The sequence below is a fragment of the Ovis aries genome, chromosome 2 (assembly GCF_016772045.2).
Source record: "Ovis aries strain OAR_USU_Benz2616 breed Rambouillet chromosome 2, ARS-UI_Ramb_v3.0, whole genome shotgun sequence".
Lineage (NCBI taxonomy): Eukaryota > Metazoa > Chordata > Mammalia > Artiodactyla > Bovidae > Ovis > Ovis aries.
Window position 1 is genome coordinate 241,958,705 of NC_056055.1, and position 8,781 is coordinate 241,967,485.

Below are 8,781 nucleotides of genomic sequence, written 5' to 3' on the forward strand. Positions count from 1 at the left end.
TGTGGCCAGGATCCGCCTGCCAATGAAGGGCACACGGGTTCAACTCCTGATCTGGAAAGATCCCATATGCAGCGGAGCAACTAAGCCCATTGGGCTGCAGCTACTGAAACGCGAGGGCCTAGAGCCATGCCCCGCAACAAGACGCCCTCGTACCACCGCAAAGAGTAGCCCGCACTCTCTGCAGCTAGAGGAAGCCTGAGCATGCACAGCAACGAAGACTCATCACAGTTAAAAATTAATTAATTTTATTAATTAAAAAGAAAAGGAATGTGGCCTTGGTGTGGAGGATGCAGTGAGTAGGTCCACACTGAGTGGGGGAAGAACTCCCCACCACCTGCAAGATGTCTGACACCCACTTCCTTGGAATCAGCTGCTTGGCTGGGAGACAAGGCAAGTCAGTCTTCCAGTTCCACCGGGGTCCCTCCCGAAGGCATCTCCTAAAAAGCCAGAACAGAGAAGGGGAGGGGGAGCTCAGAGACGGATCCCAAGTATGGTCACCAGGGGACCCAGTAAGGATTTGGGACTTGGGTCTGATTCTTCCTCTTGACCAAAAAAAAAGAAAAAGTTTTTGAGAGGTGATGCAAGCAAATCCTAAAATAAATAAATAATAATTCAAGCAGTCCCAGAGAGCCTACAGCTCAAGGGCAGTCCCCCACCCCCACCCCAGACTGTCATTTCCCCTCCCCCAGGCTGCACACAGTTTCCTGGGTTGCCTTCCAAAGCCATTCTGCATACATCTGCATAGGTTTATGTAGATATATCCCGTGGAAGAATTTTAATAATAAATTTCAATGTTCTTCTTTGTGGGGGAGAGTCCATTAAAAAGCAAAATATGTTCATTGTACAGAAGATTAAAAAAAAAAAAAAAGGCAGAACAAAGAATGAAGCTGCAAAGGCAATCACTGCTAACATTTCCAACCCAGGATTTCTGCTTTAGCAAGAAAAACAAATAACCTTTGAATGACATGGTAAAAAGCAGTTTTGTATTCTTTACCGAGTTCCATCTGCCTCCTCCTAATAGCATGCTATTTGGAATAATGAGAATTATTATTATTTCAAAGGAGAGAACGGAGACTCAAAGAACTCAAGTACTAGGAAGGAAGATCTCCTGGCCCTGGAGCTCCTTCCATGTCAGCTCTCCCACCTTCTCCCTGCCTCCCATGCCTCAGGAGGGGGGCCGGCTCCCTGCCCACTGGAGACAAAACCTTCTTGAGCCTTTGTCTGCCAGATGCATGTGGCCCTGCTGCGGCAACCACCAGCTGCAGGGACTCACAAAATGACGCACAGGCCTGGTGGAACGTCTCTCTCCCTGCCCCGTGCTGCTCACCCCCTATTGGGATGGGGACAAGCAAGGAAGGTAGTAAGGGCATGTTGAAAGCATAGGCTTTGAGGTCAGACTGCTTGGATTTGTAGCCCAGGTCTGCCCTGGCCAGTTGTGTGATTTTAGGCAAATTACCTGATCTGTGTCTCACTTTCCCCAGCTGTAAAATGGGACAGCAGCAGTACTTCTCCCTAGAGCTGTCATGAGGATTAATTGCCCAGAAAGTATGCACGCACAGCAAGCACTTGGTAATGTTATCTGTTATTCTGGTCCTCTCAGCCCAGAGGTGAGGTGGGGAGGAAGGAGTCCTGTGCCCTGAAGGCCCCATCTCACATTCCACCTCCCTCCCCCAAGGCTACTCTGCCCACGGTCCCAACTTCCCCGAAATCGACAGATCTCTGCTCATGCTATACCCTCTGACTCTTTCCAGACGTTCCCAGCTGAGGAAATCTTTCTCATATTTCAGGATTCAGAGGCAAAGCCTCCAGGGATCCTCCAAAAACATACCTCCACCCTCAATCCAAATAAACCTCTTCTTCCTCTGGATCTAGCACCACTGGACACTGGAAGGGTACACAGTATTGTGCAACCCAGTGTTCCCCCAGTCCTCCAGCTAACAAGGGTCACCAGTTCTTTAAAGCTGCTTCCTCCTTATACATTCCCAACAGAGTCCTCCTCTGGCCAGCTCCCCTATTCTGGGAATGTTTGTCCTAGTTTCAGCTCTGGGGGTGGAGCCAGTGAAGGCTAATAGTAGCAGCTCCTGGCACTGTTTTGGTGCTGTTATTGGTCCACGAATGAGCACAAGACACAGCTTGACCAGTCAGACTTGCTGTTCAGTCGCTAAGTCATGGCCAGCTCTCTGTGACACCATGGACTGCAGCATGCCAGGCTTCTCTGTCCTTCACTATCTCCCAGAGTTTGCCCAAACTCATGTCCATTGAGTCAGCGATGCCATCCAAGCACCTCATCCTTTGTCACCCCCTCTCCTTTTGACCTCAATACCTGCCAGTATCAGGGCCTTTTCCAGTGAGTCAGCTCTTTGCATCAGGTGGCCAAAGTATTGGAGCTTCAGCTTCAGCATCAGTCCTTCCAAGGAATATTCAGGGTTGATTTCCTTTAGGATTGACTTGTTGGATCTCCTTGCTGTTCATCGGATTCTCAAGAGTCTTCTCCAGGCCACAATTCGAAAGTACCAATTCTTAGGCACTCAGCCTTCTTTACAGTTCAACTCTCACATGCGTACATGACTATTGGAAAAACCATAGCTTGGCTAGATGGGTCTTTGTCAGCAAAGTCATGTCTCTGCCTTTTAATATGCTGTCTAGGTTGGTCATAGCTTTCCTTCCAAGGAGCAAGCACCCTTTAATTTCATGGTGACAGTCACCATCCACAGTGATTTTGGAGCCAAAGAAAATAAAATCTGTCTGTTTCCATTTTTTCCTGTCTATTAGCCATAAGGTGATTGGACCAGATGCCATGACATTTGTTTTTTGAATGATGAGTTTTGAGCCAGCTTTTTCACTCTCCTCTTTCAGCCTCATCAAGAGGCTCTTTAATTCTTCTTTGCTTTCGGCCATTAGAGTGGTACCATCTGCATGTCTGAAGTTATTGATATTTCTCTCTGCAGTCTTGATTCCAGCTTGCGGTTCATCCAGCTCAGGATTTCACATGATGTATTCTGCATAGAAGTTAAATAAGCAGGGTGACAATATGCAGCCTTGATGTACTCCTTGTCCAGTTTTGAACCAGGCTGTTGTTCCATGTCTGGTTTGAACTGTTGCTTGTTGACCTGCATACAGGTTTCTCAGGAGGCAGGCAGGGTGGTCTGGTATTCCCATTTCTCTAAGAATTCTCCACAGTTTGTTGTGATCCAACAATCAAAGGCATTTGAGTAGTCCACAAAGCAGAAGTAGATGTTTCTCTGGAATTCCCTTGCTTTTTCTATGATCCAACAGATGTTGGTAATTTGATCTCTGGTTCCTCTGCCTTTTCTAAATCCAGCTTGCACATCTGGAAGTTCTCAGTTCACATGCTATTGAAGCCTAACTGGAAGGATTTGGAGCATCACCTTGCTAGTATAGGAGATGGGAGCAATTGTATGGTAGTTTCTTAGCAACTTTCTTTAGCATTGCTTTTCTTTGGGGTTGGAATGAAAACTGAACTTTTCCTGTCCTGTGGCCACTGCTGTTTTCCAAATTTGCTGGCAAGTTGAGTGCAGCACTATAACAGCATCATCTTTTAGGATTTTAAATAGCTCAGCTACAATTCCATCACCTCTACTAAATTTGTTCTAAATAATGCTTCCTAAGGTCCACTTGACTTTACACTCCAGGATATCTGGTTCTAGGTGAATGACCACACCATCGTGGTTATCTGGGTCATTAAGACCTTTTTTGTATAGCTCTTCTGGGCATTCTTGCCACCTCTTCGTAATCTCTTCTGCTTCTGTTGGGTCCTTGTTGTTTCTGTCCTTTATTGAGCCCATCTCTGCATGAAACGTTCCCTTGGTATCTCCAATTTTCCTGAAGATCTCTAGTCTTTCCCACTCTATTGCTTTCCTCTATTTCTTTGCATTGTTCACTTAAGAAGGCTTTCTTATCTCTCCTTGCTGTTCTCCGGAACTCTGCATTCAGTTGGGTATATCTTTCCCTTTCTCCTTTGCCTTTCACTTCTCCTCTTTTCAAAGCTATTTGTAAGGCCTGTTCAGACAACTGCTTTGCCTTCTTGTATTTCTTTTTCTTGGGGATGGTTTTGGCCACTGCCTCGTGTACAATGTTATACACCTCTATCCATAGTTCTTCAGGCGCTGTCTACCAGATCTAATCCCTTGAATCTATTTGTCACCTCCACTGTATAAGCATAAGCGATTTGATTTAGGTCATACCTAAATGGTTCGTGACATTATACAGGAGGCAGTGATCAAGACCATCCCCAAGAAAAAGGAATGCAAAGAGGCAAGACACTTGTCTGAGGAGGCCTCAAATAGCTGAGAAAAGAAGAGAAGCTAAAGGCAAAGAAAAGGAAAGATATACCCAACTGAATGCGGAGTTCCAAAGATTAGCACGGAGAGATAAGAAAGCCTTCCTCAGTAATCAGTAATCAATGCAAAGAAATAGAGGAAAACAATAGAATGGGAAAGACTAGAGATCTCTTCAAGAAAATCAAAGATACCAGTGTAACATTTCATGCAAAGATGAGCACAATAAAGGATCAGAAATGGTATGGACCTAACAGAAGCAGAAGATATCAAGAAGAGGTGGCAAGAATACATAGAAGAACTACACAAAAAAGATCTTCATGACACAGATAATCATGATGATGCGATCGCTCACCTAGAGCCAGACATCCTGGAAAGAGAAGTGGGCCTTAGGAAGCATCACTACAAACAAAGCTAGTGGAGGTGATGGAATTCCAGTTGAGCTATTTCAAATCCTGAAAGATGATGCTGTAAAAGTGTTGCATTCAATATGCCAGCATATTTGGAAAATATGCCAACAATTTGGAAAACTCAGCAGTGGCCACAGGACTGGAAAAGGTCAGTTTTCATTCCAATCCCAAAGAAAGGCAATGCCAAAGAATGTTCAAACTACCACACAATTGCACTCAGCTCACACACTAGCAAAGTAATGCTCAAAATTGTCCAAGCCAGCCCTCAACAGTATGTGAACCGTGAACTTCCAGATGTTCAAGCTGAATTTAGAAAACGAAGAGGAACCAGAGATCACCAACATCCGTTGGATCATCAAAAAAGCAAGAGTTCCAGAAAAACATCTACTTCGGCTTTATTTACTATGCCAAAACCAGTCATTTGTGATCCAGTTTGTGCAGATCCAACAAAATGGAGGAAATTCTTAAAGAGTTGGGAACAATAGACCACCTTACTGTCTCCTGAGAAATCTGTATGCAGGTCAAGAAGCAACAGTTAGAACGGGACATGGAACAACAGACTGGTTCCAAACTAGGAAAGGAGTACAACAAGGCTGCATATTGTCACTCTGCTTATTTAACTTCTTTGCAGAGTACATCACGCAAAATGCCAGGCTGGATGAAGCACAAGCTGGAATCAAGATTGCCAGGAGAAATATCAATAACTTCAGATATGCAGATGACACACCTTGAAACAGTGAGAGAATAACCTCAGATATGCAGATGAAAGGTGAAAATGGAGATTGAAAAAGTTGGCTTAAAGCTCAACATTCAGAAAACGAAGATCATGACATCTGGTCCCATCACTTCATGGCAAATAGATGGGGAAACAGTGGAAAGAGTGTCAGACTTTATTTTGGGGGGCTCCAAAATCACTGCAGATGGTGACTGCAGCCATGAAATTAAAAGACGCTCACTCCTTGGAAGAAAAGTTATGACCAACCTAGACAGCATATTCAAAAGCAGAGACATTACTTTGCCTACTAAGGTCTGTCTAGTCAAGGCTATGGTTTTTCCTGTGGTCATGTATGGATGTGAGAGTTGGACTGTGAAGAAAGCTGAGCACCGAAGAATTGATGCTTTTGAACTGTGGTGTTGGAGAAGACTCTTGAGAGTCCCTTGGACTGCAAGGAGATCCAACCAGTCCATTCTGAAGATCAGCCCTGGGATTTCTTTGGAAGGAATGATGCTGAAGCTGAAACTCCAGTACTTTGGCCACCTCATGCAAAGAGTTGACTCATTGGAAAAGACTTTGATGCTGGGAGGGATTGGGGGCAGGAGGAGAAGGGGATGACAGAGGATGAGATGGCTGGACGGCATCACTGACTCGATGGACGTGAGTCTGAGTGAGCTCTGGGAGTTGGTGATGGACAGGGAGGCCTGGCATGCTGCGATTCATGGGGTCGCAAAGTTTCAGACACGACTGAGCAACTGAACTGAACTGAACTGAACTGAAAATCACTGCAGATGGTGACTGCAGCCATGAAATTAAAAAATGCTTTCTCCTTGGAAGAAAAGCTATGACCAAGCTGCTGCTGCTGCTAAGTCGCTTCAGTCATGTCTGACTCTGTGCAACCCCCTAGACGGCAGCCCACCAGACTCCTCTGTCCCTGGGATTCCCCAAGCAAGAATACTGGAGTGGGTTGCCATTTCCTTCCTCAATGTATGAAAGTGAAAAGTGAAAGTGAAGTCACTCTGTCATGTCCGACTCTTAGCGACCCCATGGACTGTAGCCCACCAGGCTCCTCTGTCCATGGGATTCTCCAGGCAAGAATACTAGAGTAGGTTGCCAGCATATTTTAAAGCAGAGACATTGCTGGCAAAGGTCCATCTAGTCAAAGCTATATTTTTCCAGTAGTCCTATATGGATGTGAGAGTTGGACTATAAAGAAAGCTGAGCACTGAAGAACTGATGCTTTTGAACTGTGGTGTTGGAGAAGACTCTTGAGAGTCCCCTGGACTACAAGGAGATCAAACTAGTCAATCTTAAAGAAAATCAGTCCTGAATATTCATTGGAAGAACTGATGCTGAAGCTGAAGCTCCAATCCGTTTGCCACCTGATGTTAAGAATTGACTCATCAGAAAAGACCCTGAGGCTGGGAAAGATTGAAGGCAGGAGGAGGGGATGACAGAGGATGAGATGGTTGGATGGCCTCACCGATGCAATGGACATGAGTTTGAGCAAGCTCTGGGTGTTAGTGACGGACAGGGAAGCCTGGCGTGCTGCAGTCCATGAGGTCGCAAAGAGTCAGACACGACTGAGCGACTGAACAGAACTGAATGGTCTAGTGGTTTTCCCTAGTTTCTTCAATTTGAGCCTGAATTTTTGGATAAGGAGCTCACGATCTGAGCCACTGTCAGTTCCATGTCTTGTCTTTGCTGACTGTATAGAGCATCTCCATCTTTGACTCAAAGAGTGTAATCGACCTGAAATCAGTATTGACCATCTGGTGATGTCCATGTGTAGAGTCATCTCTTGTGTTGTTGGAAGAGGGTGTTTGCTGTGACCCCAAAGTGCATTCTTTTGGCAAAACTCTCTTAGACTTTGCCCTGCTTGGTTTAGGTTTAGGAACTCAGTTTCTTTCTCTTGCTGGGGAAGAGTGAGGATGTAGGATTCTCCAGGTGTTGCTGAAAACCACCTTGCCACTGAGTGTTGCCACTACCCTTGGGTTGAAGCCAGTGTGCAGAGCAGGAGACAGAGTTTCTAGGTCTTTATGCTATCATAGAACCACTGCATCAGTCAATCCTGAGGTCAAGAATGCCCAGGGACTTCCAGTTGGTGAAATAACAAATTCCCTTGTTGTTTAACCCCATTGAGTCAAATGGTCACATCTTCACTGATCCCAGCACAAGAGCTCACATTTAATTTATTATGTGCCAGTACTTACGGTGCATAGCACTTACTAGGTGCCAGTCCATTCCCTGTCTTGTCTTTGCTGACTGTATAGAGTTTCTCCATCTTTGGCTCAAAGGACATAATCCATCTGATTTCAGTATTGACCATCTGGTGATGTCCATGTGTAGAGCCATCTCTTAGGTTGTTGGAAGAGGGAGAAAGGCAACGCCAAGGAATGTTCAAACTACCACACAATTGCATGCATTTCACATGCTAGGAAAGTAACGCTCAAAATCCTTCAAGCTAGGCTTCAATAGTATCTGAACAGAGAACTTCCAGATGTACAAGCTGGATTTAGAAAAGACAGAGGAACCAGAGATCAAATTGCCAATATCTGTTGGATCATAGAAAAAGCTAGAGAATTCTAGAAAAACATCTACTTCTGCTTCATTGACTACTCAAAAGCTTTTGACTGTGTGGATCCCAACAAATTCTTTTTCGTTGTTAGTTTTTTTGGAAAATTCTTAAAGAGTTGGGAATACCAGGCCACCTTACCTGCCTCCTGAGAAATCTGTATGCAGGTGAAGAAGCAACAGTTAGATCCAAACATGGAACAACAGACTGATTCCAAATTGGGAAAGAAGTACATCAAGGCTGCATATTGTCACCCTGCTTATTTAATTTCTATGCAGACTACATCATAGGAAATGCCAGGCTGGTTGAATCACAAGCTGGAATCAAGGCTGCAGAGAGAATATCAGTAACCTCAGATATACAGATGATACCACTTTAATGGCAGAAAGCAAAGAGGAATTAAAGAGCCTCTTGATGAAGGTAAAAGAGGAGAGTGAAAATACTTGTTTGAAACTCAACATTCAAAGAACAAAGATCATGGCATCTGGTTTCAACACTTCATGGCTAATAGATAGGGAAGCAATGGAAACAGTGGCAGACTTAATTTTCTTGGGCTCCAGAATCACTGTGGACAATGACTACAGCCATGAAATTAAAAGATGCTTACTCCTTGGAAGAAAAGCAATGACAAACCTAGACAGCATATTAAAAAGCAGAAACTAATATTACTTTGCCTACAAAGATCTCTATAGTCAAAGCTATGGTTTTTCCAGTAGTCATGTATGGATGTGAGAGCTGGGCAATAAGAAAGGCTGAGCACCAAAGAACTGATACCTTCAAACT

At 44.5% G+C, this 8,781-nt stretch overlaps 1 long non-coding RNA gene across 1 annotated transcript; it reads right to left on the reverse strand.

Moving 5' to 3' along the window:
- Window positions 1-228: 228 nt before the first annotated feature.
- Window positions 229-7,796, reverse strand: LOC114112908 (uncharacterized). The gene is made up of 2 exons (XR_006058522.2): window positions 7,653-7,796; window positions 229-437 (listed from the first exon to the last, which is right to left on the reverse strand). It is a non-coding gene; the product is annotated as an uncharacterized LOC114112908 (long non-coding RNA).
- Between the last annotated feature and the right edge of the window lie 985 nt (window positions 7,797-8,781).